This window comes from Anas acuta, chromosome 11, assembly GCF_963932015.1.
Source record: "Anas acuta chromosome 11, bAnaAcu1.1, whole genome shotgun sequence".
In the NCBI taxonomy this organism is placed as follows: Eukaryota; Metazoa; Chordata; class Aves; order Anseriformes; family Anatidae; genus Anas; species Anas acuta.
Genome location: NC_088989.1, coordinates 7,051,732 through 7,077,003, shown reverse-complemented (window position 1 = coordinate 7,077,003; position 25,272 = coordinate 7,051,732). Strand labels below are relative to the sequence as shown.

The 25,272-nt window shown below is 43.1% G+C and overlaps 1 long non-coding RNA gene across 2 annotated transcripts; it reads right to left on the bottom strand.

Moving 5' to 3' along the window:
• Nucleotides 1-202: 202 nt before the first annotated feature.
• On the bottom strand, nucleotides 203-25,272 carry LOC137862548 (uncharacterized). Of its 2 annotated transcripts, none has more exons than XR_011100395.1 (2): nucleotides 25,195-25,272; nucleotides 203-963 (listed from the first exon to the last, which is right to left on the bottom strand). It is a non-coding gene; the product is annotated as an uncharacterized lncRNA (long non-coding RNA). The 2 variants fall into 2 exon arrangements; XR_011100396.1 differs by lacking the exon at nucleotides 25,195-25,272 and adding an exon at nucleotides 6,325-6,600.

Here is a 25,272-nt window from a genome sequence, read left to right as displayed (position 1 = left end):
TTTTCTAAAGGAGACAGAACAGCATAGAAATCTGGAAAAACAAAACAAAAAACCTACCCCTCCCTAAAATTAAAGCAGTAAGCAGATAGTTGCCCCCAGATGAGAAACACACTGGATTTATATTAGCCATGTCACTTGGTGCATGATTAGTGAGCCGGTGGATATTGCAGCAGTGAGACAACTGCAATAACATACACAGAACTGCCAGGAAGGAAGTTTTATTTTATTTTTTTTCCTAATACAGACCTAAATTGTACAAGTGCCTCTAGAAAGAGCCTTTGCAGAGCATCCTGGAGTTTAAGATAGCCAGTGACATGTGGGCAAACCATTATTTGCTTGCACAGTACTAAATCAGACATCCTGAATGGCAGCTCTTTGCTTCTTCAATTTTCAGCTTTAGGAACCAATTCTGCTTTTGCTTCTTGCATTCAACAAAGCCACAAGTTGCTCTGTGCACTCATCCAAGATGTCTCAGCAGCTCAGCACGCACATCTTCGAGGCACCCCACAACACAACGCGTGTCCTTGCGAGAGGCTCTGGGTAAGCAGCAGACAATAGGCTGCTTGCTTTCAAACCTCTCACTTGGAATGATTTCCACCCAGAACAGCTTCCAAACGCTGCTTTTGCTGACTGCAGGGGAAAGAAAATAACTCCCAAAAATATTTGTACCAGTGTTCCTGCTCAATTTGTCTCAAATGAGAGCAACCGTAACACAAACACGCCATCTTCAGCTGGGGAAAGTGGATATGGCTCCAGCAACCAGCACTGTGCAGAAATCATCTTACACCCACTGACACGCGGATCCAACGCGTTTTCCATTATGTTACAGCAACGGATACAACTTCCATTCCTCTTTATAGTGTCTGTGCATATCTGATTAATTCTTCTTTCTCACAGGAAGTCCAGCAGCCGTAGACTACCGTTTTATTAGGTAGCGTATATCCAGATGATTTCAATAAAGCACTTAAAAAAAAAAAAAAAGAGGCCAGTTTCCTGGTATTACAATAAAAAACTACTTGGAAGGAATAATTTCAGATGATAAATCTGCTGCTATTCATCAACTTTTGTATAGCTGATTAGAAACAGTGCATTGTCCCAAACATGTCCCCTCCGACTCCCTGCTGGGAACACTGCAACGCCCAGAAGTACAGACACGAAACACAACCCCCCCACAGAGATACTAACATGGGTGATAAATTGGTAACATTCAACAGCTTTTGCACTAGATCTCTTGACTGCTTGCGTGTATCCTTTTATTACACGTATCTATAATATTTAGGTCCAAATATGTCAGTCAATCTCCTATCATCTTGATTTTTTTTTTCTTTTAATTTTAAACTGTCAAGTCTGGAGAAATCAGAACAATCCACTGTCTATGTCAAAACCATCAAAAGCTAACAGAGTATATTGAGGACAGTGACAATAGTGTCGCTGGTACACACAATGGAATCCAACTACATCCATTATAAATAGCCTATTCTAGCATGGGTCTAACTGGCTTTTTTTTTTTTTTTTTTTATGCAGCATACTAACATCTTGCTACAGCAGTATACAGGGAAGCACACAGGCAATGAAAATAAGACCATGAACATGTAAGAGGAGGGGAAAAATAATAATAATAAAAAAGATAACCCACGAGCATTATGACTGCATTAAAAATGGGTTTGTGGCAGCCTCACTCTTCCGTTGGTGTTTGCTGCATCAGTGCTTGCAGTTCAGAACGTTAAGCTTGTAAACCCACGAATTGCCCCAGAGATAATCTGGAGGACAGAGCACTGCTAAAGCAGTGTGAGATACTTCTCCCAAAGCTGTCTGAAATTCAAGAGGGAAATTAAGAGTGACACATAGGTGGAAAACATTTCACAGAACAACCATGCAAACACACACAGTCAATTTGTAGGAAGAGAAAAGCAAAGCTCTGCTGGCCCACGAAGAAATGGTTTTGTGTGTTTTAGTAAACACAGACATACACAATCTCTCATTTTCCATGCAACACTGTCCCCAAAATCTCTGCAAATAGTTTCCTGCTTTGACCCCTTTACAACACCGCTGATGCTTCTATAACTCTGCACATTGAACTCCCAGACCCAAAACATGAATGTAAGTGATGAGAGAGGGTGAATCAAAACCCTACTTTAATGCTAAGCTTAAAATATGTGGAGTCAAGGGGTCTATGATTAAGTTCAAATAGCCTTTAAAAGTATTATTACAAAAGTTTACTTTTATGACAAGAGGAAGACATCCTTCCTGTCTGCAGATACAACAAGAACAGAAAGCAGAATAAACTGTGAAATAGGAGTCTCTGTCTAGCTAATAAATTAGTGGCTAAATTCGTGGGCATGCAACTCACATGCATTAGCTCTTTGGATATCCAAAAAATACTAAGTCTTTGAAGAATGCCTGATATCACAGCATGCAGGCAGAATGCAGTATATGCATCTTTCTGAGCATATCTATTGTATCTTGGAAAGCACTGCTTTAATTTAGACTTGAGTTAGATGACTGTTTATGTAGGTTGCAGCTCTGGGCCATCCTCGTAGCGTTGAATGTTTGTGGTCTACTCAGCTTCCTGTGCTTCTGTCGCTTCTCGCTTGGCGCTTGCCATGAGATGTGTCGGATACAACATCTGTGCACGTAACATCAAAGATCCACTATAGTTTACATTCTGGTGAGATGAAGTAAATGCAAGTTGTTTGGGTCTTTTTCAAATTTATTTTTCCTCCTCTTATTTTTGCTCTTTAGAAGAGAGTCACTGATAGGTCTCAGTCTAGTGCCAGATTAACATAGCAAAATGCAGTGGTTGTCTGCCAAGGTTGTTGCATGTTCTCTGCATTAGAGGGGGAAAATAATAATAAAAAAGTCATGGTACATTCAGTTGTAGGGGACCTTTGCAGGAATAGATTGTCTATTTAAACTCCAAAATAGAAACTAGCCTAGCAGTAACACTTCATTTCAACTATTATTTCTCCTTCCAGTTCCATCATTACACAAGTTTACCAAGGAAAAAGCAAATTTATTTACATAAATGTCTGCAGTAAGGAAGAGGAATCCTTCCACACTTACAGGATGAGACAACTACTTATGAACTGTTTTATAGAAGGGAAAAAAAAGACCAAGCAGATCAGATGATAGTCTCAGATTTAAAGTGCCGCATTCATTGCCCTGTCCTTGATTAGGGACCAGCATATTTTGATGAATCTGGATGTGACTCCCACTATTGTCATACTGCTAGAATGAGAACAGTAATATTACTCTACCTTCTGTATTAGAGAAAAACTACATTAAAGTCACAGATTCTCAGATATCTCAGTGGTGGGAGACAATACCAGCAAGGACTACATGGCACGGTGTCTGTCCCCTGTTTGTGCAAGCAGTTCATACCAAAGTTGACTATTTTCAGGATATCTTCAAAAGTTATTATCAGTAAAAGACTTTTTGGGATACCATTTATCAGTAGAGGGACTAGTGTTAATATGAACAGAATTGAACCACTTAGGGCTTTAACACACAACCTATGTGCTGTGTGTCAAAGGAGTAAGAAAACCTGCAGCATGCAAGGGAAATGCAGAGCTGCTGCCAGCAGCCTCGTCCATGCTGCAGAACCACCGGTGTGAATCCTACTAGCAGCAAGTCATGGGCATAGACACTCCCAGTTCACCATTAATGGATATACTCAGGAGAGTGTGTTTGGATTAAGAGTTCTGCATTTCTTGCTTTATCCACAGCCACATTTTGGTTATCAGGGTTAGGCTGTTCAAAGGGTAATTTCTGGCTATTTTCACATTACCAGGTACTGTAAATAAGAATTGCAATTCCTTAGCTGCATAAATCCCATGCTGACATGTGCAAAACACTTGTGGCTTTAAAAACAAACAAACAAAAAAACACAGTGCCTGTAAAGTCTAATTCTTCCTCTTTGAAATTTACATTTTCAATATAAATTCCGTTCTTCTTCCTCATTTATATATACACAAAAATGCATTTATTTCTATGTGCAATTATAACTCTCTCTGAAATTCTCTTTTCAAATGTAAAACAGGAAAAAGACACTGATTCAACACAGAATATTGACATTTTATTCTTACTGGTCTGGATATCTGCCCAAACAAAGAGCTGGTTAAAGGCAAAATACAAAGAACGCTTTTGTGAGGGGCTAAGTTCACCTGGGAGAAGTATTAATGAAGTCCCACAGGGGTGGGACTCAAGCTTCCCTGCTTTCAACTAGAAAAGAAGCCAGACTGAGAACACCAAGTTCCCTGCTTTCCTCACCCCTTTGTCTTGAAAACTCAAGAAGGAGTGCTAACGTAATTGAGAATTAGGGACCTTTCTGCCATTAATCTATCGGGTCTGTGATGAAAGATGTTGGATTTTCAGATGGCAAGCCAGCTACAACATGGCCCTAAAACAAAAGTTCATCAGTGGGTCATTACAAGAGGGCTGTTAACTCTGACAGGAAGACCTTTTTAAAGAAATCAATACCATAAGCAATAATTACACATGGTAGCAATACAAGTGGCTGAACTCAGAATATGGATGTTTTAGTGTGTATTAAGGCATTAGATCAATTTTCTTGCTACTACAGAAGACAAGAAACAAGAGCATTGCTCTACCAAGAGATGAATGTCTACTCCCATCAAATATCATCCCTGGCTTTACTGTGCAAAATATAACTCTCCTAATGGTTAGTTATTCATCAATTGTGGCAAGAAACATCTTTCTCTGACCTCTTATTTTTGATATTTAGTTTGTAGCCTAAAGTTAAAATGTTCAAATACCTTTGCTTTTACTAATTTTAACTTCTTTGACTCTTAAGGTACTCTTTGTCTTAGCTGTTGCATCAAAGCATGCTCAACATTTTAATTGTTATGGAATACATATTTGTAGATGGTAAAGACATGATGCAGGCTTCAAGATGTGCTGGCAGCACCAGGAGAGCCAGGCTGATAACTTCGTCCTTAGGACCAAGGAACTGTGCAATGCCTGAGCTGCTGAAAGCCTTGAATCAGCCTCACCCACCTGTGGGACAACCATACCACCCGCTGTGATACGAACACAGCCCTGCTCTCATCAAAAACAAGTCCCATTTCCAAGGTTTTTGTACTATAACTTCTGCTTCTTCTTTAACAGGAGCATCAAAACTGCTCCCTGCAGTGCTTTTCCTGTGCAAAGCACAAAGAAATCCACGCAAGATATGGGGATCCAGCTACGTTATTAGCAGTCACAGCTTTAACGAGAGGGGCAAGTTTCCAGATCATCTCCTTCATTTTGAAGTCCACCACTTCAAACTGCCCAGCAAATCTCCTTCTCCATCTCTGGAATTACATTAATTTCCATCTACACAGTACATCATCACAGCTGGGTGAGGAGGGCTGTGGAACAGCCCTGGGGCTGTGAATCACAGCTACTACAACAGTTATAGACACCTACACCTCTGCCGAGCACAAGCTGCTGACACAACTGCACACCTCTCTCTTGTAAAGGCTAAAAATCACCAGTGAATGATATTAAGAGTACATATCCTGCATGCATAAGTGAAAGCTAGGAACAATTAAGACAAGTTACTGAAGCAGAAAGATTTATAGCATTCAGGAAACCAGTATTTTGCAGCAGACGTTCTTCAGACTTGCATAAAAAAAAAATGAAGTAAAATTGTTTTGATGAACCAATTTCTTTTTCCCTTTCATACCTCCCCACCATACATATGCTACCTGGGTTTTCTATTACTTTATTTCCAAGAAACTTAGAAATACTGGGAGCACACCAATGCTTGACACTGATGCACTGTCATTTCAAGTAATACTCATCGCTCAAGACAAATACTGCAACAATGACCTTGTAATGTGCTTTTAAGAGAGGATCACGTTGAATGAGCACTGTAAAGGCATTTAGACTGGACTTGAAAAAGTGAAAATTTCATAGCTGGTAAAACGCTTTTGCTCTGAGTAGCTTAGTTCTTTTTGATTGTAGAACTAAATCAAGATGAATCTGGTTAGTGTTCCTAGATAAATTATTCTGTCATTTAAAAAACAAGTCTGTGTAGATGTAATTGAAGGTTACTACTTTCTGAAACATGATAGAGGGTATAATGACTCCATTCTAGCTACACTAAACAGGCAGTCTGTTATAGTAAGTCAATATAACATTAAACAGGATATATTATACTGCCTTTGTTATGAAAAACCTATAGCAAGAAAAAAGAAGCATTTTTTTTCAAGAAGCATAACTCAAGGCTTTCTGCAAAGACTCCTCAGAAGAACTGGATAGGGGATAACTTTCCAATTCCATCAGCTCTCTAGGTTAAACACACACACACACGTTCATTACCTTGGATGAACACACATACACAGGTCTTCTGTCTTCACGTAGAAAAGGGTGCAAGGTCACCTAGGTGCTAAGCTTTCTCTTGGAAACATAGGAATCCTTTTTTCCACTCCAGCCTCAACTCCCAACCAAAAGGATCCCCCACAAGAGCCACCTAGTTTCCTCAGCCTCCTCTCTCAGAGGAGAAGAGCTGCGTTTGTGTTAATCACTGAGTGAAAACACCTTCACCTGCCATTCAATCTGAAAAGATCCCACTTGCACAGAGCAGTGAGGGGCTACAGGTGGGCAGCATTGCCTCCTGCCTGATGGCCTTCCCCATAGCCACCTGCTTCAGCACACCAACAAACACATCCTGACAGGACAGCAAAGCACTTTCACTTGAGCAAGGGCTGCTGGTTTGGGCTACAGGCTAGTTAATTCTGGCTTAAAAAAAATATTATGTTAAATAATATTTATAATAAGTAGTAGGCCAACTGCTGCAGCCTGCGCTCTTCACTCACTCCAAGCAGCAGCCAGACCAGAAATCAGGGGTGGGTTTGGCTCAAAATACCACATATGAAGTCTCTAAGTCTCTCACACAAGTTCTCCAGTAGTTCACCAAGAGGTCTTTAAGCAAAAACTTGGGTGCAGACTGTGGGAACCTCACACTTCAGGTCTGGATCCAGATAGCGGCCATAAGCAAATGCTTTGGCTGGCAAATATTCAGCAAAACACAAAAGCACTCCAGTCAACAGGCATGAACTGGAGTTGCTTTGGCTGAGATGCTTAGGTGAATCAGTGGATCAGAGAACATGAGTCACCCTAGCTGCCATATAAAACTTTATAATATAAAAAACTTTATAACTAACTTTATAATTCATACAAAACATGTATGTGCACATACATGTATGTATTCATATAAAGTATATAAACTAATCCCCTTTTTGACCAGGTTGGAGACATACAAGAAGCTCTATACGTATCAAATTTAATAAACACCTTGCTTATATTATGTACTAGGATTTGTCCTGCGACCACTTTATTAAAATTTCAGTGCATGGCTGTTTAAATCATAGCAGTATCAGCACAAGCTTGGCTTTCTTGGTTTAACCTGAAGACTGATGGATATTCTCCCAACTCTTGCTGAAAGATTTTATTTTATTAGGTCATATTACAGCCCTATCTTTCTGAAGAATGAAATAAATTCATCTCCTTGGTGATGGCATGCATGACTGGCATGATGCACTCACCAACATCTTGTAGACAGCTGTGAACATTTGCCATGGTGCCAGTTAATCTATGATAGCATCAACAGAGAGAGAAACAAAGAAGCCAACACAAAAAGCTCTATTGAATAACATAATAAATGAGTGATGCAGGTGTTCTGTGACTTGGTTTAATTTTTTCAACCTTACTGAAAGGTAACACTTGAGTCAACAGTGGTCAAGGTGTTTCCCAGTCACTGCCGCCTCTCGAATGGCAATGCACAAACTGTGGGTTTTACACTCAAGTACAAAGCTTGTGTATACAAACACTACTTTATTCATGGTATGACTGGATGGATGTTGGTTTCTAAAATGGCCTTCAATGCTCTGACTTTGATGATTTTTGTAGGAATTTTTGTGGCATTAAAAAAAAAAGATTGAATTCCAAGTAACCATTAGAAACAACTATAATGTCCAATGAACAAAATGGCAGAATTCAGAAATCGAAGCCTAAAGCTCACTAAATTTAATGGGACATAAGCACGTGCTAGTTACTTTGCTGAAAGGGGGCCTTGCAGTTGTAGCTTAATGAGTTGCTTTGTAAGCTCTAAGCTAAATGGAGCTTGGAATCTTTAATGACCAATCTGTGTAAACAGCAGCTACTAAATTACATTTTAATGCCCTGATGATCTTTTAATTCAATAGACAAATGATGAGGTAATTTTAGCTGGCATCATAGCATTAATGCAGCAGGGAATGCACACTGGGAAGAACAAACAGAATAAGCGAGCACAAAGGATGAACAGTATCTGGTACAACTCTGGTGCTCTGATCTGCTTCCCAGAAATCAGATATCCAACGTTTGTCCCAGTTTAGAATGTACCTATTTTAGCAGAAAAGCAGCAAGGTGGTACTTTAATCATGAGGTACACTGGCCCAGGGCTTTAGAGCAATGTTTCCACTAATGCTGAAGGATGCAACGTGATTAAAGCACAGTATTGAAAAACCATCTTGGCACGCTCACAATGAAAACTGAGATGAGAAGGCCCAGCCTGTTAATATCACAGCTGAGTCAGGAAGGGCTGTGCAAATGAGGGGCAATGGAGCAAGCTGGTGGTGATCAGCACACTCAGTTACAAGTCCTACTGCCCTGGCCACAAGATTGGGTTAGTTGTCAGTCAGGTAGTGAAATAAACTCTTTATGAAAAAGGTGCAGTTGAAGCCACGATGAAAGCGAAGCTGTGTACTTGCAGAGCACTGCAGTGTCTTTAAAGAAGTGCCGGCCGTTTTCTTGGGGTGCGTGAGCCAAGAGCTCACCTAGGGTCTGCATTTAATCTGCTTATGTGCTTACAGCGACTGCATGTGTAGCACAGCAGACTGCAGGTGCAAGTGCTTTGTCAGCCCACGCTTCTGAAACCTGGCCACAGCTCTCTTCTCTTTAAAAGACATTACCAGCAGATCCTACTGCAGATGCCAGCTACCTATAGTGTCACTTACTCTGGATCAGGCATGTGAAAACACTTCCAACACGTGTTGAACTATCCCCAAGGCTCTCTTACCTGCTGTACACTGAAGTCTCTCAGTTCAGGCTGCTTCCTTCCTTCATCGCAGCCCAATCTTGCTTCTTTCTCCCCCCACCCAAACTCTTTGATCCCTACCAGACTCCTTGGTGCCCTGAAGAGCTGTTTCGCTGGGTGATGCTACACTTCAGAGCCTCAGCAGGTCTGGCGCTGTCTCTGTGGGACTTGATCAAATGTGGTTTTCCAGCCTCGTGATCTCTGAGGCTTCCCTGAATAAACTGTACCTCAAAATATATTGTCACTTTTCCCGACCTCAAGGAAATCCATGAGCATGGAAGGTCGAAAGACAGCATCCACTCTCTTATGCAAGTGGAGTTTAGGAGAGATGAAGTCCCCGGTGGTTTATATGGGCCCTTTCAGATATCCAGAGGGGTTTGGGTCTGCCCTGTCTTGCCCTGAGATGGGGCCAGTTCCTATTTCCTTTGATCATGTTCTTCCTTTCTCAGGGAAGAGAAACCAGCAGTTTCTTCAGTGCCTCTGCACTGAAAATATCAGCGTTTGTACTGGCCAACATCTGAGAAAGCTTATTCCATTGCACAGGGGATGAACATTGTTGCTTACCTGTTGGAGAGCAGATACCAAACTTTTATTTCTCCAGTTGCATTTCGAGGCAGCTTGAGAGGAAAAAAAAAAGGGGGTCTGTTCAGAAGTGCAAATGTCAGCCTTTATGAACTGACTCTTGCACAGGCAGGAACAGAGGGGCCTGAAGAGATGAGCTACACATTCCTTGGAAGCTGTAGGCTCTTCATGACTGGCTATTGACACAACGTGGCCGAGGAGAATCTGTGTCAGACTTGTCAGCGTGTTCAATGGACCTGCGGGAGAGACCTGGATCCCTGAGGGAGGCCAGGAGACACAGAGGAGGCCAGAGCGAGGGCAAGCACATAACTGAATCTGAGCAGCATTAATCTTTGAGTTGTCAGTGCAGCAGGCTGTGTTACACACAGCAGTTCCCTGCTTTGATCCGTTTTGATTTGTTATTGGCTTAATACCCTAAGATATTTTATGTATCTTTCAGCCTCTTCATTCAGGGCTGATTTATACCATCCATCCCAAGAACTAGAGCAGGAAGCCAAAGAAGGGTTCTGAATCTGTGGAAAATGCATTTTCAGGCTTTTCAGCACAGCTCTCCTTTTGGAAAGCCTGCTCCCTGAGCTGGCTGGCCACATTTCTGCTGTCTGGCTCAGGGTGCCAGCAGCTGCCCTTGATCTCCCAGCTGCAGAATGCTTTCACTCTGGGTAGACGAGCTGGCCTGTCCCAAAGCACTGATAATGGTGAGAAACTTCATTTTGATGCTCAGCTAAGTGGTTCCTCCAAGTAGATAAGCTATTCTTTTACTTTTCCTGGAGTTTTTTTTCCTTTCCTTTGTGCGGCTGCTGATCGCATTCTGTGTTGGTTTTTATGGGTGCATTAATGCCTCTTCTTTGAAGGTTTGCCAGTTCATTATTTAATGGCTCCATCAAGACTAAGGGAAACTCTTCCTCTGCGAAATAAAGCCTGGCAAAGCTGTCTGCCCCAGACAAGGTGCAGAAGGACAGTTTTTCTGTGCTTAAGGTAAGCACATCGTGGTGTTGTGCTGCAGCCATGCCCATGCCTCCTCTTTGCTGCTGGGGGTGACACCTCTTTGTGCCAGCAGCCCAGGCAGTAACATCGCCTGTCCTAGAGGTTTCTTATCAGCAGCCTTCACTTCCTTACTGCCCTCAGAATGGTTTGATTATATTTCTGCAGCCTAATTTTTTCTGCTTATCAGATGACAGTCCAGCTGGCAGGAAAGAGCTTGTCCATTCAAACATGCAAGTGTGAAAGCAGCTGAAGGGTTGGCAGTCCCTCCTATCTGATTGATTTATTGTATTTGGGTCTGGCAAATTCACACTGTAGCATCTTCCTTTGCACTAGTTCCCGCAGTCAATGAAGCTTTGGGACAAATCAAAGGTGCTCTCCATGCCCCTTGGTCCCTCTCTGAGCTATGGTGCACTTCTCCATGCCCTCTCCACAGGGCATACTGTGTTCCACAAAGCTTACGCTTCCAGATGGCTTCTGTTTGCCTTTTGCTTCCTCTGTTTGACCTGTGTTCTTTGCTTCTTGGGATCTCTCCACTTCTCTCCCAGGGCTGCTGACTCTCAGGAGGCATTCTTCCAGGGTTAGAGCTGCTCCTTTCCCCACTGTCTCCTGCACGAGGGGGTCCGCACTCCATAAATATGCTCTTATCTGTAGTTAGCAGGATTTTGTGTTTCCAGACCTTTGGTTTTAGCCGCTTCTTTGCTGAAGCTGAAAACATCGCTCACCTCCTCTGTAAGACTGATGCGCTCATGGGAATGCATCACATGATGGGCCCGCCCTGGGCAGCAGGTCCAGGAAGGAGGGCGCTCACCCTGAGAACAGCAGTTTGTTTAATTTGTCCTTATCTCCTCGCCATGAGATAAAGATGGGACAACAGACAGGGTTTTTCTATCTCCCCCAACCCTGTTGTCAGTTCTCACTGCAGACTTACCTCTTACCACAAGGCATGCATACAACTTTTTACCTGGTTGTCCTGGGAGGCTGAATCCCTTGAGATTGCCCCTTTTCTTCCCATTCTGCCTTTTCTACTTTCTAGCCCTAGGTGCTGCTTCGTGTTTTGAAAATGGAACTTCTTTAGCAGGGGATTGAGGCACATGTGCCAAGCATGGAGGTTCCCAGGACTGCTAACCTAAATCCACTTTCTTGAAGAAAAACACCTACAGACTCACTTCAGCCACTGCTCAGCACACAGCCAGGCCATCCACAGGCTGAATCCCCCAACCAGGGTCTCCTCAACGCCTTTCCCACACATTTCTCACCCCATCACAGTTCATTAGCATCAGGTAAATGATGGCCGTGGTCACAGAAAGGCTCTGGAGCCCTGAGCTGCAGAAGTGCATGGAAGGAGCATCAGTTCCCTGATGGTCTCCAGCTCTGGTGGGCAACATCAACAACTTTCTCTGAATTCTCTCTCCCCACATGTGCATAAATGTGTTATTACTTACATCCTGGCCTCTGGAAGATTTGCTTCCTAAAGCTACTCAGTCTGCCAAAAATCCTCCCCAAATTTAAGTGCTGCTGCTTAAATTGTTTTGTTATTTATCAAATGCTACTTATGATAGAAGGAGGCATATGATAGAAGAGAATTATGGTCTGCATTCAACATTATTGTATAACCCCCTCAGTAAAACATCATTTGGATGTTTTTAAAACTGCTGGCAGATTCCACCAGAAGAGCTGTCTGTACCAGAAGAGCAATGACTTGGGGCTGCCACATCACGTGCCCTTTGTGCATTCTGCTACTGTCGGGAAAGATGACCTCAGACTTGAAATTTTGGATTAAAACAGCACCCAAGCATCAGAAATATTCTAAATTCAAACAAACTTGGGTAAGAATGTTCAAGGTGCCTCCTCCAGTCTCTAGGGATGAATGAAACGTCAGTGGATTTAGATATACACTTCCATCTGACCTCCCTGGCCTCTCAGAAACTCACACCACCAGAATACAACTCTTTTCAGGGGTGTCCGTGACTTGTCTCTGCACAGAAACCAGCCCAGCAGGAGGGAAACTGCTCCAGAGCCTGTCCCACTGTGCTGGCTGCGGGCTGCTTGCTTACAGCCTGTGCACAGCACCATCAGAAACTGAGGCTGTTCTGGAGGATGCTGCTGTGGGAGCACATCTAGTTTTTTTACTTATAAAATAAAAGCATTCTAAGAGGACATAACCTCCTATTTCCTGGCATATGCATACATAACCAGAATGCCCAAGCTGAACCAGTGACTGGCAATCACGATAGGCTGATGATACAAGTTAATTTTGTCAGAAGCTGTCTCCTGATTGCAATACAGAGAACGGGGAGCTTTCCAGGACTTTGCATGTAACAATCATCAAAAAGCAGACAAGCAGTGAAAGTGAAATACTCTGGGAGACTTAGCAAACAAAAGGCAAAATTAACAGTCATCTCTTTCACGGCCATTAGCAGATAAATTGAAGATTTAATTAGGGGATGCTCTAAATATTTTCAGGCGAATATAGAAATACTTAATATATCTTCATTTCACTCAAAATACAAAGGTTATTGAGTATAACAATATTTTTAAGGCCCTTTAAATTATCTTCAGTCAAAAAAAAATCTTAAGGTATAACAAGAAATGATAGTAGGGATGTCAATTTGTTATGAAAGAATAAAGATTTTTCATGCAAAACCCTGAGCTCTTTCCATTGTTGTTGAAACCTCTAACAGAGAGGGGTGCTGGACCCGGCCTTATACACCTATCATGGGGACACTGGACATTACAACTCCTACTGCAACATTTTCAAATTGAAGTCTCCCCTGGGAACTGATACAGAAACATCAGTCACCCCTACTACTCACTCAGCCAAGGTGGGTTCATCTCTGCTATAACAGTAGCTAGTTAGAGAAAAAACACACTTTTATATTTAATGGCTGTATGCATCCAGGGATTTTTGATTTTGGAACTTGGTTCTCATTTTCCAGAAAGCCATATGATTTTTTCTGCACTCTAAGCACCCGTATTTAATATAAAAAGTAGAATATCTTTTAAAACAGAAACCAGCTGTGCAGTTTATGGGTATCATCATATGGCTCTGCTTTTTGTTTCTTTACTTAACCGGAGTTTGGGGTTTCCAAGTTGCCAAACTGCTAACACTAGTAAATGGAGTTTATTAGAGACAGTGTTTGTTGAACAATAACATTTTATATAGTCTGTCACTGTCTAGTACCTTAGATGAGTTACACATTTTGGGTCTCTATTTTTGACTTGATTATTTTGGCACTTTAGATCCTGTTTTCAGCAGCGTGCTGAAAAGAGAAAAATCAAAGTCCTGATCTCGTGCTTTCTTATGAAACTGCAAAACCCTTCCCAAGCAGAGTCACCCAAATGTCTGAAGAGAATCAGGTCTGCAAGGGTTAAACCCAGTGTTTTTTGGCTGAGCTTAGGCAGCAGGAAGGGATTGGATGGCAGCTGAAATACCTCCCCAGGAGATGGGCCCCTTTGCCCAGTTGTAAAAGATAATGGGTCCATCAAAAGACTGGAGTGAGTGGGAAGGCTGGGAGAGACGGGGACCCTCCAGCAATGTTACTGCCCCCTCCCAGAGCCCTCCTCAGCTCCTGCCCCTGGAGCTTTGGGGCATCACTGCAACAGGAACAAACCACACTTGTGGTCTAGGGCATCTCTGGAAGTCGCTCTCAGAAGGCTGAGCTAGCATTTTGCTCCAACAAGCATCAGAAAACTCAGACCCCAATGAACGGCCAGAAGCGAGCTCAGCTTCTGCTTACCCCGTTAGTGGCTAAAGAGCTTGTATAAAGCACGGGGATGAATCAAAGCAATTGAAGTGTTAGGGGACAGATAAAGGGAGGGTCATTCATGGCAGCACAGCTCCCTGTTTCTTCCGTGTGCTCTGCAAATATTGCGAGTCAGCTCTGGTAGCTATCTTTATCTTGTTATCTGCTGCTCTTCTTCCTCTAATCACGAAAGTCGTGCACAGCCAACTCAAAACAGCAGGCTTGCTTTTAATAGCATGTTAGTAACTTCAAATATAATTAGTGCTCCCTTTCACCAAGGTTCCCCCAGGTACTGGAGGAACTAAGCTTTTAAACAAACGCTCTGTGGGTGCAGCGTGCGGCCAGCACATGGATCAGGGGTTACACTGAGTTCCTCCCCGTTCAGGAATTATGGCTTCTTTGACTACTGCTAACTCAGCTCTGAAGGAGGTGATTTATCTTTATGGTTCATGAAAATACTTCTTGAGAAATTTCCCTTTTCCTGTCCCCCTTTGGAATAACCAGATTGCAGCATGTCTCATTTAAAAACAAGTATGGCCTGGAAAATAATATCTTTGGATTTCCCCCACTCATACTTTCTACTAAACACAATGGCTTCACTCCCAGCTTTAAATTAGACAAGTGCTATGTTAGCAGTATACTTCACATACAGACTGAGAGCAAGGCATAAATAATTCCAGCAAATGTGCTCAGTAGACATTTGTTTGCCAAATATAAGCTGTTGTTAGAAGGTAATTTTGATTCCCAATTTTAAGAGGCCCTTGCCAATAGAAAAAGTCTCACTGCTTTCATTTCTTTGAGTTATCTCTAAAAATTAGAAAAGTTACTTGTACCGTGAGTTTACCTTATGTTTTTTGTTTAAAGTTCGTAAAAATATTCAGAGTATATATTTTAGCCTGTGCACCTTAATCAGGATGTATGACTCATGTGCAGTGAGCAGTCACTCTGCTAAAGCAGCTCTTCATCTATACCTTTGTGCAGGAGGATGGAGTGCATCTGTGGGTGCTCTGTTGCCTTTCTACACAGCTATTTGGTCACTCTTCCTTAAATAATTACAGCACACAGGTACAGAATTCACAAGTCAGGAATCCATAACTAAGCACTGTTCAGGCACAGAACAAAAGGATTGTCTGTCCCCAAATTAGTTTTTTTTTTTTTTGAAAGGGGAATACTAAAATTCTGATCCTTCTAAAAACCATATATGCCTAACAATGCTGTACGTGCTCCAGTGGATTCAATAAAGACAGTAACCCTGCAAGAAATGGAACATATGAATGCACTTTTGCAAGTCTGAGGAATGAGGAAAAGCAAATGTATCCCCCTGGGTTTTCGCAATCAGATAGCATGCGTATTAATAATGTGCAATTCCCAACACAGTGCGTGGAAATACATAAAACCATGAACCATTGGAGACGGGTTCCTATAGGCAGAATTCCCTTGCTCTCCGAGGTATATCCATTGATATCTACAGACAAATCAACTGTAACAATAAGAATGTTTGGCACAGGCTTCTAGCAGCTAATGGATAACACAGACCACAAACCCTTCCCTAGCCTTTTGTTAACTCTGGAATGCTGCTCGTCACTGGAGACATCCACAGCAGAAACATACCCTGGGGCTAAACTGGGAGGGTAGCTAGAGCTAACCCATCTTTGTCTATAGAAACCTTCAAGCCACATAAATGTGTTTTACAGATGTCCAGTGGTAATTTACTCAAGCCCAGAAGAATACGCTTAACAGCACGAAGAAGGGTGCTGGGTTTAATGCACAGCCAGCAAGCTGCATGTCACCACCACCTGCAGCTAGAGCAGACACTGGAGAGCTTTTTATGGCCAAGGGGCCTGATCCACTTTTGTGGGCACAAGGTGGTGCCAGGCATTGGGTAGCATGAAGGGGTGATCCTGCCTTATATCCTGGGGTGTGCGTGCTGCTGCTGGAGCCACAACCAAGTTTTGGAGCAAAGAGAGCAAATGTGGCAGGGACTACCATGCTCTAAGCAAAGAATATGGGGGAAAAAAGGGTATAACTGTACTGGGAACTAGAGAAACAGAGTTATCCTGCCCTGTGTGTCTGCCTCACAGCTCAGCTCTAATCGACAGAAAAGTTTGAGCCTTCCAGAACAGGCATTTGTGTCCTGCCAGAATCTGGCACTGAGCTTGGAAAGGGAAATTACTAGTCCTTTCCTGAATGTTAATTACTGCTGGTTAAATCCCAGATAAAATGGAGAAGACCTGTCAAGAAGCCATGAGTACATTCAAGGCCAAGTTTCTACAGGTGTCCATGCAGTTACAGTCAATTTTGAGTTGCCACTGTACGGAGAGTCCTGGAAAAGGGACACCAGCTATTGGGAGTTAAAAAAATCAGTATAAAGGAAGCTATTAATTTCATGTCTATTTCCTAAGAACATTGAGTCTAATTTGTGAAAACATCCCTGATACCACTTGGAGCAAAAAGGGTATTTGAGATACATGCTGAGAAGTTGGATGAGCTCCTTAACTTCCCCCCGGCTTCTGGTGAGATTTACATCTTTCTAGTAAAGGATACAGAACAATGGGTGGGGAAAAGACTTATTAGAAGATTAAATAAATCATTGAGCCTGACAAAGCTGACAAATGGACTCAAAGCTCAGGTACTCCTCATTGGAATGAGGGATCAGGCTTCTGGTTAGCAGGAGCATCAGTACCAGTTTGCAGGGGTTTAGGATAATGCCAGCAAGCAGCAGAGACCCCAGGTTCTGCTTAATAAAGGAAACAACTTACAGAAACCCACCCTTCTCCAGCTGAGCCAAAGTCCACGGGCCTCTGCAGGAAGGAGATACTAACAGCCAACAATTTAGAAAGGAAAAAGGAACAGTTCAATGGGAAAAGCTTGCTCTGCCACGACATGCCCCTGTTCTCACCCACGGAGAAGTCTGCCATTGTCTCCAGGAGGGCAGGTCTCCGGCTTGTGGTCCCAGGGTGGGACAGCCAAGGCAACCTTAATGGCTCCTAAAATGTCCCAGAATTGGCAATCATTTCCTCTGCCCATGCCTATTCAATGCATCGCTGAGCAAGGTTTTCCATCCTTAGGCTGTCTGACAATACCTGGTGCAGAGGGATGATGTAAGGAGTGCCTCTGCACTGAAGAACATGCTCAAAATTATTAGCTAGTTCTTAGCTTGAAGATTTTCTGCATCCTGGGTCTAATGCTCTGCACTTTCATCTCTGTAGTAATCATTTCATTATCAACCTGTGCAGCAATTAGATGGGAGATCTCCAGTGTCTGGTATTTCTCTTGGTGAAATGTATCTGCAATAATGCTTCCCCTTCCTTTTTTCCCCTCATGGTAATCCCACTAAATTTCATTTAAAACAATATGGCTTTCTTGGTATAAAGGTGATACAAGTAATAAAACATTGGTCACTGTTCATCTCCCACAACAGTCAAGCATTTAGAACCCATTTAATTTCTTAAAAAAAATGAAGAGAATGAACAAAAATAAAGAATTTTTCTATTTAGCTTTTCTTCTTTTGCGTATAGAAACTTGAAGGTCATGTTTAAACACAAGATGAACTCAACCGTGAAGATTAAAAATTGTATATTGAAAAAGAGATGCCAAAGTTTTTAGGGAAGCATGAACACACTAAGAAGCTTGAAGTTATGTGCAGAACAGCAATAAAGCAGCATCTTAACAACAATGCTCTGATAACACTGCAGGAGTCATTAGTTTATAATAGAGTTTATTTCAACCTTACGTGAAAAGGTTCAGCAACAGAGTAGCTATAGCTATCAATTTCTGACAGAGCTACAGAAGTTTTAGGGAACTTACCTGTAGGTGAGTTTCCCCCTGTAGAGCTGTTATTAGGCAAAATAAATTCACCTGACACACTACACACAGTACAGGCATACAAGGCTGAGGTGAATGAGGGTTATTAGAGCAGTCAGAAGGTTTCTGTCCTGATGCATCTCTCAATTAGCTACAAACCTCAATGCACTGCAATCAGTAGCTGCAGGTGATGGAAAGCTTGAGCAGTCCACAAAAAAACTGCTCTATTGCTTTACAGGATGATCCTATGAAAGCACCATAGAAGTTTGAGAGGCTATAATCTTATTTGTTTCAATATCTTTAAGCAGAGATGGTGTTTATACTGCTGCTAAGCCTGTTAGAGTATTTGATTTGGAGGCTGGGACTCCTCCCATGAAACATCTACACTACAGTGTCAGTTCATCACAAGTCTTTGTGAGAACGTGTTGATGCTGATGGCCCTTTCACCAGGAAAGGTTCCTCAGCTCCTGGCCAGTATTCCTCAGCAAAAGCCAAGAGAGCCTCACCACATAGCAAGGAATTTCCTATTTTTTGGTCAGATCATCAGGAACGTGGGAGAACCAAATTCAAGAGGCTGCACTGTGACTCAGAGCCAGCTGCACCTCCCAGATCCCACGCAACTGGCCCTGCCCTCAGGCTCTCCATTATTCCTGAATAGGCCTCTTTCAATCTTTTTTTATGCTGAATCACTTGGGAGACCTTGAGTTTGTGTTGGTGCAGAACAGAAAAATGTCTAAAATCTGGAAAATCTTTGTATGTGGATAGCCTGTTTCTCTCCCACCTCTTCACATCGGTTTCTTTTTCTTTACGCCATTGATTCGACAAGAATTGGAGATTTTGAGGGAAACTCTGCATCATTGCTCCTCTTCACAACCGCATTGAGAGCTGCAGCATGCCAACCAGACCAACACTCTGGAGCGATTGCTCTGTTAACCCACACTGATATCACATTGCTTTCCTTCTAGTCTAGTCTGCCTAGAGGAGTCGCTCCAAACCCCTCGGGGAATCTGCTTGTTGCCTTCAGTCCTTTCTTTAACAAGGGACTGATCACCCCTAGCTGGGTCAGTCACATTTCCAGCCCCTGACTTGAGGCTCCTCCAGCAGCTAGTAGCTTGGCACACAGCCCCAAAAAGCCTCCTCCCGTACCTTGGCAGCGATGCCTGAACACTTCAGACATGCCTGGCTTCTCCTCCGGGGAGCAGGGCATGACCAGGCGTTGCAGCCATAGAAAGAGACAGGCGTGGGGGAGGCAGGAGAGGGCTTGTTGCATGTCAATGAAGGGAAAAAACTTTGTAATTCATTAAAAATCTCTTTGGAAGGCTCTGTTCAGATTCAGATGATTCCTCCGGCACGCAACCAGCGTTAGGCCCTGTTGTTTCTCTCCAGTTGACAAGATCATGGAAGGATAAAGTAACGGAGGTGGAATCAGATGCTAGTAGCACTGTCATCTTTCACTTAGTTTTCCAGTCAAAGCTCAAAAATAAAGTAGAATTCTTGGGAAATGTACCTTTCCAGCTGTGGTGTCCTCAGATGTGTTGTCTAGACCTGTAAAAGCATCTCAGGTTTGTGGATTTCCATGGGAGCTGAGGCACTACAGAACCTTCACATTAATAAAAAGCCACAGTTGTCTTAGAAAACTCAAGCCTAGAGAAGCAAAAAAGATTTACTTTATTAGCCTTTTTCCCCCCCCAGCAAGATGCTCTTGAGTGGATCCTAAGCTCTAGGAAGGTTTATCCATTTTCAGAGGCTGTTTCAGCTCAAGCCCTTGGCTACATTCATGCTTCATCAGCACGTGCAATTGAAGCACTTGCAGACATGATTTAGTTTTCCACTAGCTGTCTCCCATACTGAGAGCACTGACTCAAAGTCAGAGCAGGTATTAGCTCAGATACTGAAACCACACAGTGAACACCTAATTCTGGTGCTTTATTGCCATTGGGGCACAATTTCAGGACAGTATTTTGTCCTGAATACATTCCACTCCACTCGCTCCAGCTCAACTCCTACCCATCACTTCTTAGATGCCCTGAGATTTGCTCCATCACTATGGAGCTGGAGGGGCAGCAGCATCAAACTAACCTCAGTGACACACAGCCTTCTTCCACCCCTTTCACCCAATGTCTGCTACCAGCTCACTTCTACATGATGGGGAAGGGATCACACGCTTTGCACCTCTCGCAAGGCATGGTTCGTATATGGGAGAGGTAAAAAGAGAGAAGAGAAAAAACAGCCTCAGTTGAAATCAAAGCTACTTTGTGTCCAAGCAGAGCATGGGCAGAGCACTCATGGCTACATCCATCCATGAAGCATTTCACAGCAAGGGCCAGTGCAAACACCTAGGGACCCTCTTGTGCTCACCGTGCTGATGGATGGGCCCCAGCTCCACAGAGCTCACCTTACACACAGTCATGAGAACTCCATTCTGCAAGGTTTTACTTCTGGAAATGCCGCAAGATTATTCCCCTCCTTCTCCCATGAAAAGCCCAAAGCCTCTTCTCTAGAAACCACAAAAACTTCCTCTGTAACTCCCTGCACCCTACACCAATGTTATTGCATTACTCCTGGCACAGGGAAAGAATGAAAATGGGCAAGGGTAAGATATCCGCGTGTTTCCTCCTGGTTGCTTTTGCTGACTCAGAAATTTGAGAACAACAAGCAGCAGACAGTGTAACCCAACCTTATCGGGCTGGAATCCAGTTGCGTGGCTCGCGTGGAGCATTTCTAAGGCAAGCTATCGCTCTTATTGTTTATGTTGCATCACAGAAAACAGCTGGAAAAACTGTAAACTCCTTGATTTTGATAACTTTATAGAAATTTAGTTGTTCTACTTGAGAATATTGCACAACAGTGGCAAAGACTTTCTTTTCTTAAGCTTACAAAAAGAGAGGGGAACAAGGGTTTTTTTTTTGTGTGTTGAGACTGCTGCAAAGGTTCAGACTTGTTTAAAAAAATAGAAACACTGATGGCTGCCAACTATAATTGCCAAAAATGTGCTTTCAGTTATTAAAGTCCTAATGAGGTAAGTAGGGGGAAAGGACAGTTTCTTATTTCTTGCTTATGACAAAAAGAGAGAGACAGAGGAAGAAAACCAATAGCCTAGCTGGTGCTGAGGGGTGCAGATATTCCATGACCTACTGGAAGAAGCTTTAGAGCTGTGAGTGCTGCAGTACCAGCCATGCTATTTTTTTCCTGAGGAAAAAACTTGCTAATAACAGTAGCGAGGTATTGCCCTGTCTCCAGAGAGGGCAGAGCACATACACAGCATTTTTCCTGTGGCTGCTGAGTGCCTCCTGATGTGTTAGGAGAGACTGGAGCATGAAGGGAGGAAAGCAATGAAAAGGCAGGTGAGGAACAGCCACATTTTTTCATTTCCTGGCCACAGCTTATTCCCAGCAGCCCCAACGAAACATGTTACTTCTCCTGTGTGACTAACACAGCCACAGCTCAAATCAAAAGGCACCTGGACTATACAGCAAAGCCTAAATCTCCATACAGCCAGGGAGTCCCAGTGGTGAAATAGGATGTGGTCTTCCCCTTAGTATCCACAGTCTCAGGAGTAGGGGTGAAAATTGCTGCTGTAGGTATGAGAAAAACACAGCTCTGGATCCCATTAGCTTTTAAGAGTCAACAAGTGGCTAGGATTTTTGGAGAGTTGGTGGCAGAGGTGGCTCCATGCAGCTGGAGATGGCTTTTGTTGGAAGCCACTCCAGGTGGAAAACGCAGCAAGACATCACACCACATGCACACTCCAACAGCACGGAGACTTCTCTGGTTACACTGGCCAATGCAGGCTTGTCCTGCAGCTCTGACCTCCTGTTTGCAGGTATTTTTGCCCCCTGAGATGGCCCAAACAACAGGCACACATCTGCTAGGCCAGCAGGCAAGGAGAGCCCTCACTGCAGAGCCATGATTCCACCAGCACATCAATACTCAGGGCAGCTTTTTAAATGGCATATTGTTGGCTCTGCCTCCGCATGAAGAGAGAGAGGCCAAGTTATAATTCCCCAGCCTGCGCTGCCTAAACACTCCCTTCCCTGCTTAGCCAGCCTGCACTTGCTTTGTCCTGTAAACGGCAGCTTAGTCTTTTGTTTCAAGGTTATTCCTAGAATTAGGAACTGAAAGTGGCCCAAGCTATTCAACCATCTTTTTACAATTACTCAGAGAAATGCTTTTGGAAATACAGTTTCCTAGAGTGGCTTGAGGTTTGGTTTCTTATTCCTATTTTCATTTTGGCATTGACTAACATCTGGACAAGTATATGTGTCTGAGCTCACATGCTGGTCTTTGCTTGGGGATTTGTCCCCATAAAGTGAGGCAGGAGAACTGATTTGCCATATGTTTTTTTTAACAACAAGATGAAGCATTGCTAACAGCAGACAGCCTCCAGGGTCTGAGCCCTGCAGCACCTGGAAGCAGAGCCAGGATGGGAGGAAGAGGAAAAGATGGGCAGCAGCCACTTGACTCTCACATTTCTGCCTATAGGGGATACAGGGGGAAGGGGCAGAGCAAACGCTGACAAGAGAATAAGCAGCAGATATAAATTAACCCTGGAATCATCTCAAGTCCCATACACTTTGTAATTACCTCTCATTTTCCTGATCCAAACATTCACTCCTCTGAAAGACCCTAATCCATTACCTGCCACGTACTGCCCCTTTGTAATTTCCTCATCTGTGCTGCAATGCTCCACTAAGCTTTGATGTTCTGGCAAGACCAGGGAGGCTCTGAAATTTGGGATTAGCAAACATCCGCAGGCATGATGTAGGCTCTCCAGCATCAGCACATGTTCCAGCATCTGAGTCTAATAATGGCATGCCAAAATTTGCAAAAGACAGCGAGGTGATTCCTCTATTTTGGGTGGCAATACCTGGGCCAGGAGCAGTACTTGAAACCAAAGCAGGCTGGAAACACATGTAGTGCCAGCTGCTGCTGCTCTGACAACAGGATGTTACAGACCCTGCCATCATCTGGATGCCTCCATCCTAAGGAGAGTCAGTTCAGTTAATACTGAAATTCATTCTAGGGAAAAAGACATTAACCCTTGGGCAATGCTGCCCCAAAGAGGCAACACTCTGGGTGTGTGTCTGCAAGATTTTTTTTTTTTTTAAACAAAACAAAACTGGGAACATGTTATTCTTGAAAAAATTGTACGTAAGATCTCTAACCCGTGATTTACATGTCCTGTTCAGAGACTGAGAAGCAGTGCTTGCAGCATGATAGGCTTTAAAATTCAGCCGCTCCCCGAGATGTTTGCAATGCTGTCTGTTGATTCCTAGGTGTGCACACAGCAGCTACAGCAGGCATAGAGCCTGTTTGTGTGTACATCTGGACTGAACAGCAGTATCAGAGACAAAAAAAACACATATCACACTAATCCTTTAAACAAAGTGTTCAGCATCCCTTGCATTAAAAGAAACCTCTGGAGATCCAGAGTAGTAATCATAAACATGAGTAATTGTCTCTGAGCTGAGAAGGTGCCTTTGCTGAGCTCTGGGCTGGCATTAAATATATGTTGCCTCAGACTGGGGTAATGTCTGTTTATACAGTTCAGAGTGAGGGGGTGTAAGTAGCTCTCCAATTTTGGGATAAACAGCTGCAAACAAAACAAAAAATAGTTTTGTTTTTGACTAATTTGTATTTTCTGAGAGCATGGGGCTTGTTCCTGTTGTTGCAGCTGTAAATTTCAAGGCAGCTGCAAGGTAAAAAACTGAAATTGTACAAGCAATTAGCCCATGGTAATGTCTAATCGCTGCTGGCATCTGAAAAATATGAAACAGCAGGGACAGTTAACTTTGAAAGCCAACTACTGCACAGATGCAGGAACTATGTTCAGGAAGTTTTACTTGGCATATTGATGTGAATTGTAAGAATTGGCTCAAAACATGGTGACATAAAGGCCACAGAACTGTAGAAGAAAGAATCATGGCTCATCACATCAACATTTGAGTACAGCTCCCAGGAAACCTATTCACATGAATCAAATGGTTCTTAAGGGTCATCAGTCTCCACCACATCGGTTAGAAGATAATTATTCTCAGCTGTCCTGAGTATGCCTCAACTTCATGCTCCTCTTTGCCATGAAGACTGCAGGTGTGATCCTGCATTTGCCACTTGCAGGAAAGTTTTTTTCCCCCTTTGCATGGGCTCTGCATGTGAGCAGTGGCAAATAAACATCACTGTATGGCCACAGCCACTCATTTCTAACCCACAGGCACAGGTCCCTTCCACAGCAATGCTGTCCAGGAGAACCAAAGCATCCCCAGGTTAACAAACATGGCAAAATGTCAATTTGTTTTCACTCATTTGGTGCTTCATGACTGCTGTGATCTCCTATGGAGCAGTGGGGTTGGTGCCGAGCTCACCACATGAAAGAGCACTCCCTGATGCATGAGGATGCTGCTATTGTTTTTCCTCACAAAATTGCAGATGTGGTTTTATTGCTGTCTCCAGAAGTGTGTCTCTTGGAAAGACGTGCTCCAGGATTTGGAGATGCAGCAGTTGATTCCCTACTTCTCAGAAGTAGCTGTTAGCTCAACTGCTGGAAAATGTTGAAAGGAATCAGAATTTTCTAACTACTGACCTAAGAAAACCAAACATTAGTATTCTGGGGGCAGATAACACATGTACACAGAGCACAGGGAACACCTGTGTCACCCCTGTGGTGACACAGGAGCCAGCTTCAAGGAGAGGAACCTATCAGTCCTTTCTGCTTCTGGTCTGACCCAATGCTAGCACCAATCTGTGTCAGAACACGTCACCTTCCGTAGCACACTAAATCCATTCTGGCTTTATTATTATTTTTTTCTTTAAAAGTCTTTCCTGCACCAATTTAAATCAGTATAGGCTAATGAAACCAATGAGGGCATAATAACACTTCTGTATCAACTGCTAGCCCTAAATTTTCAACTGAAGCAAGAAAAAAAGAACAGCACAAAGACAGCCACCTAAAATTGCACTAGGAAGTAGAAAAGAAGTTAAATTTCTCTGTAAATCTCCTACCTGCTATATCTCCCTGATCAGAGAGGGCCAGAGCAGCACTGCATCCAGGAAGACTCCTCCACCAGCAAACAGCAGAGG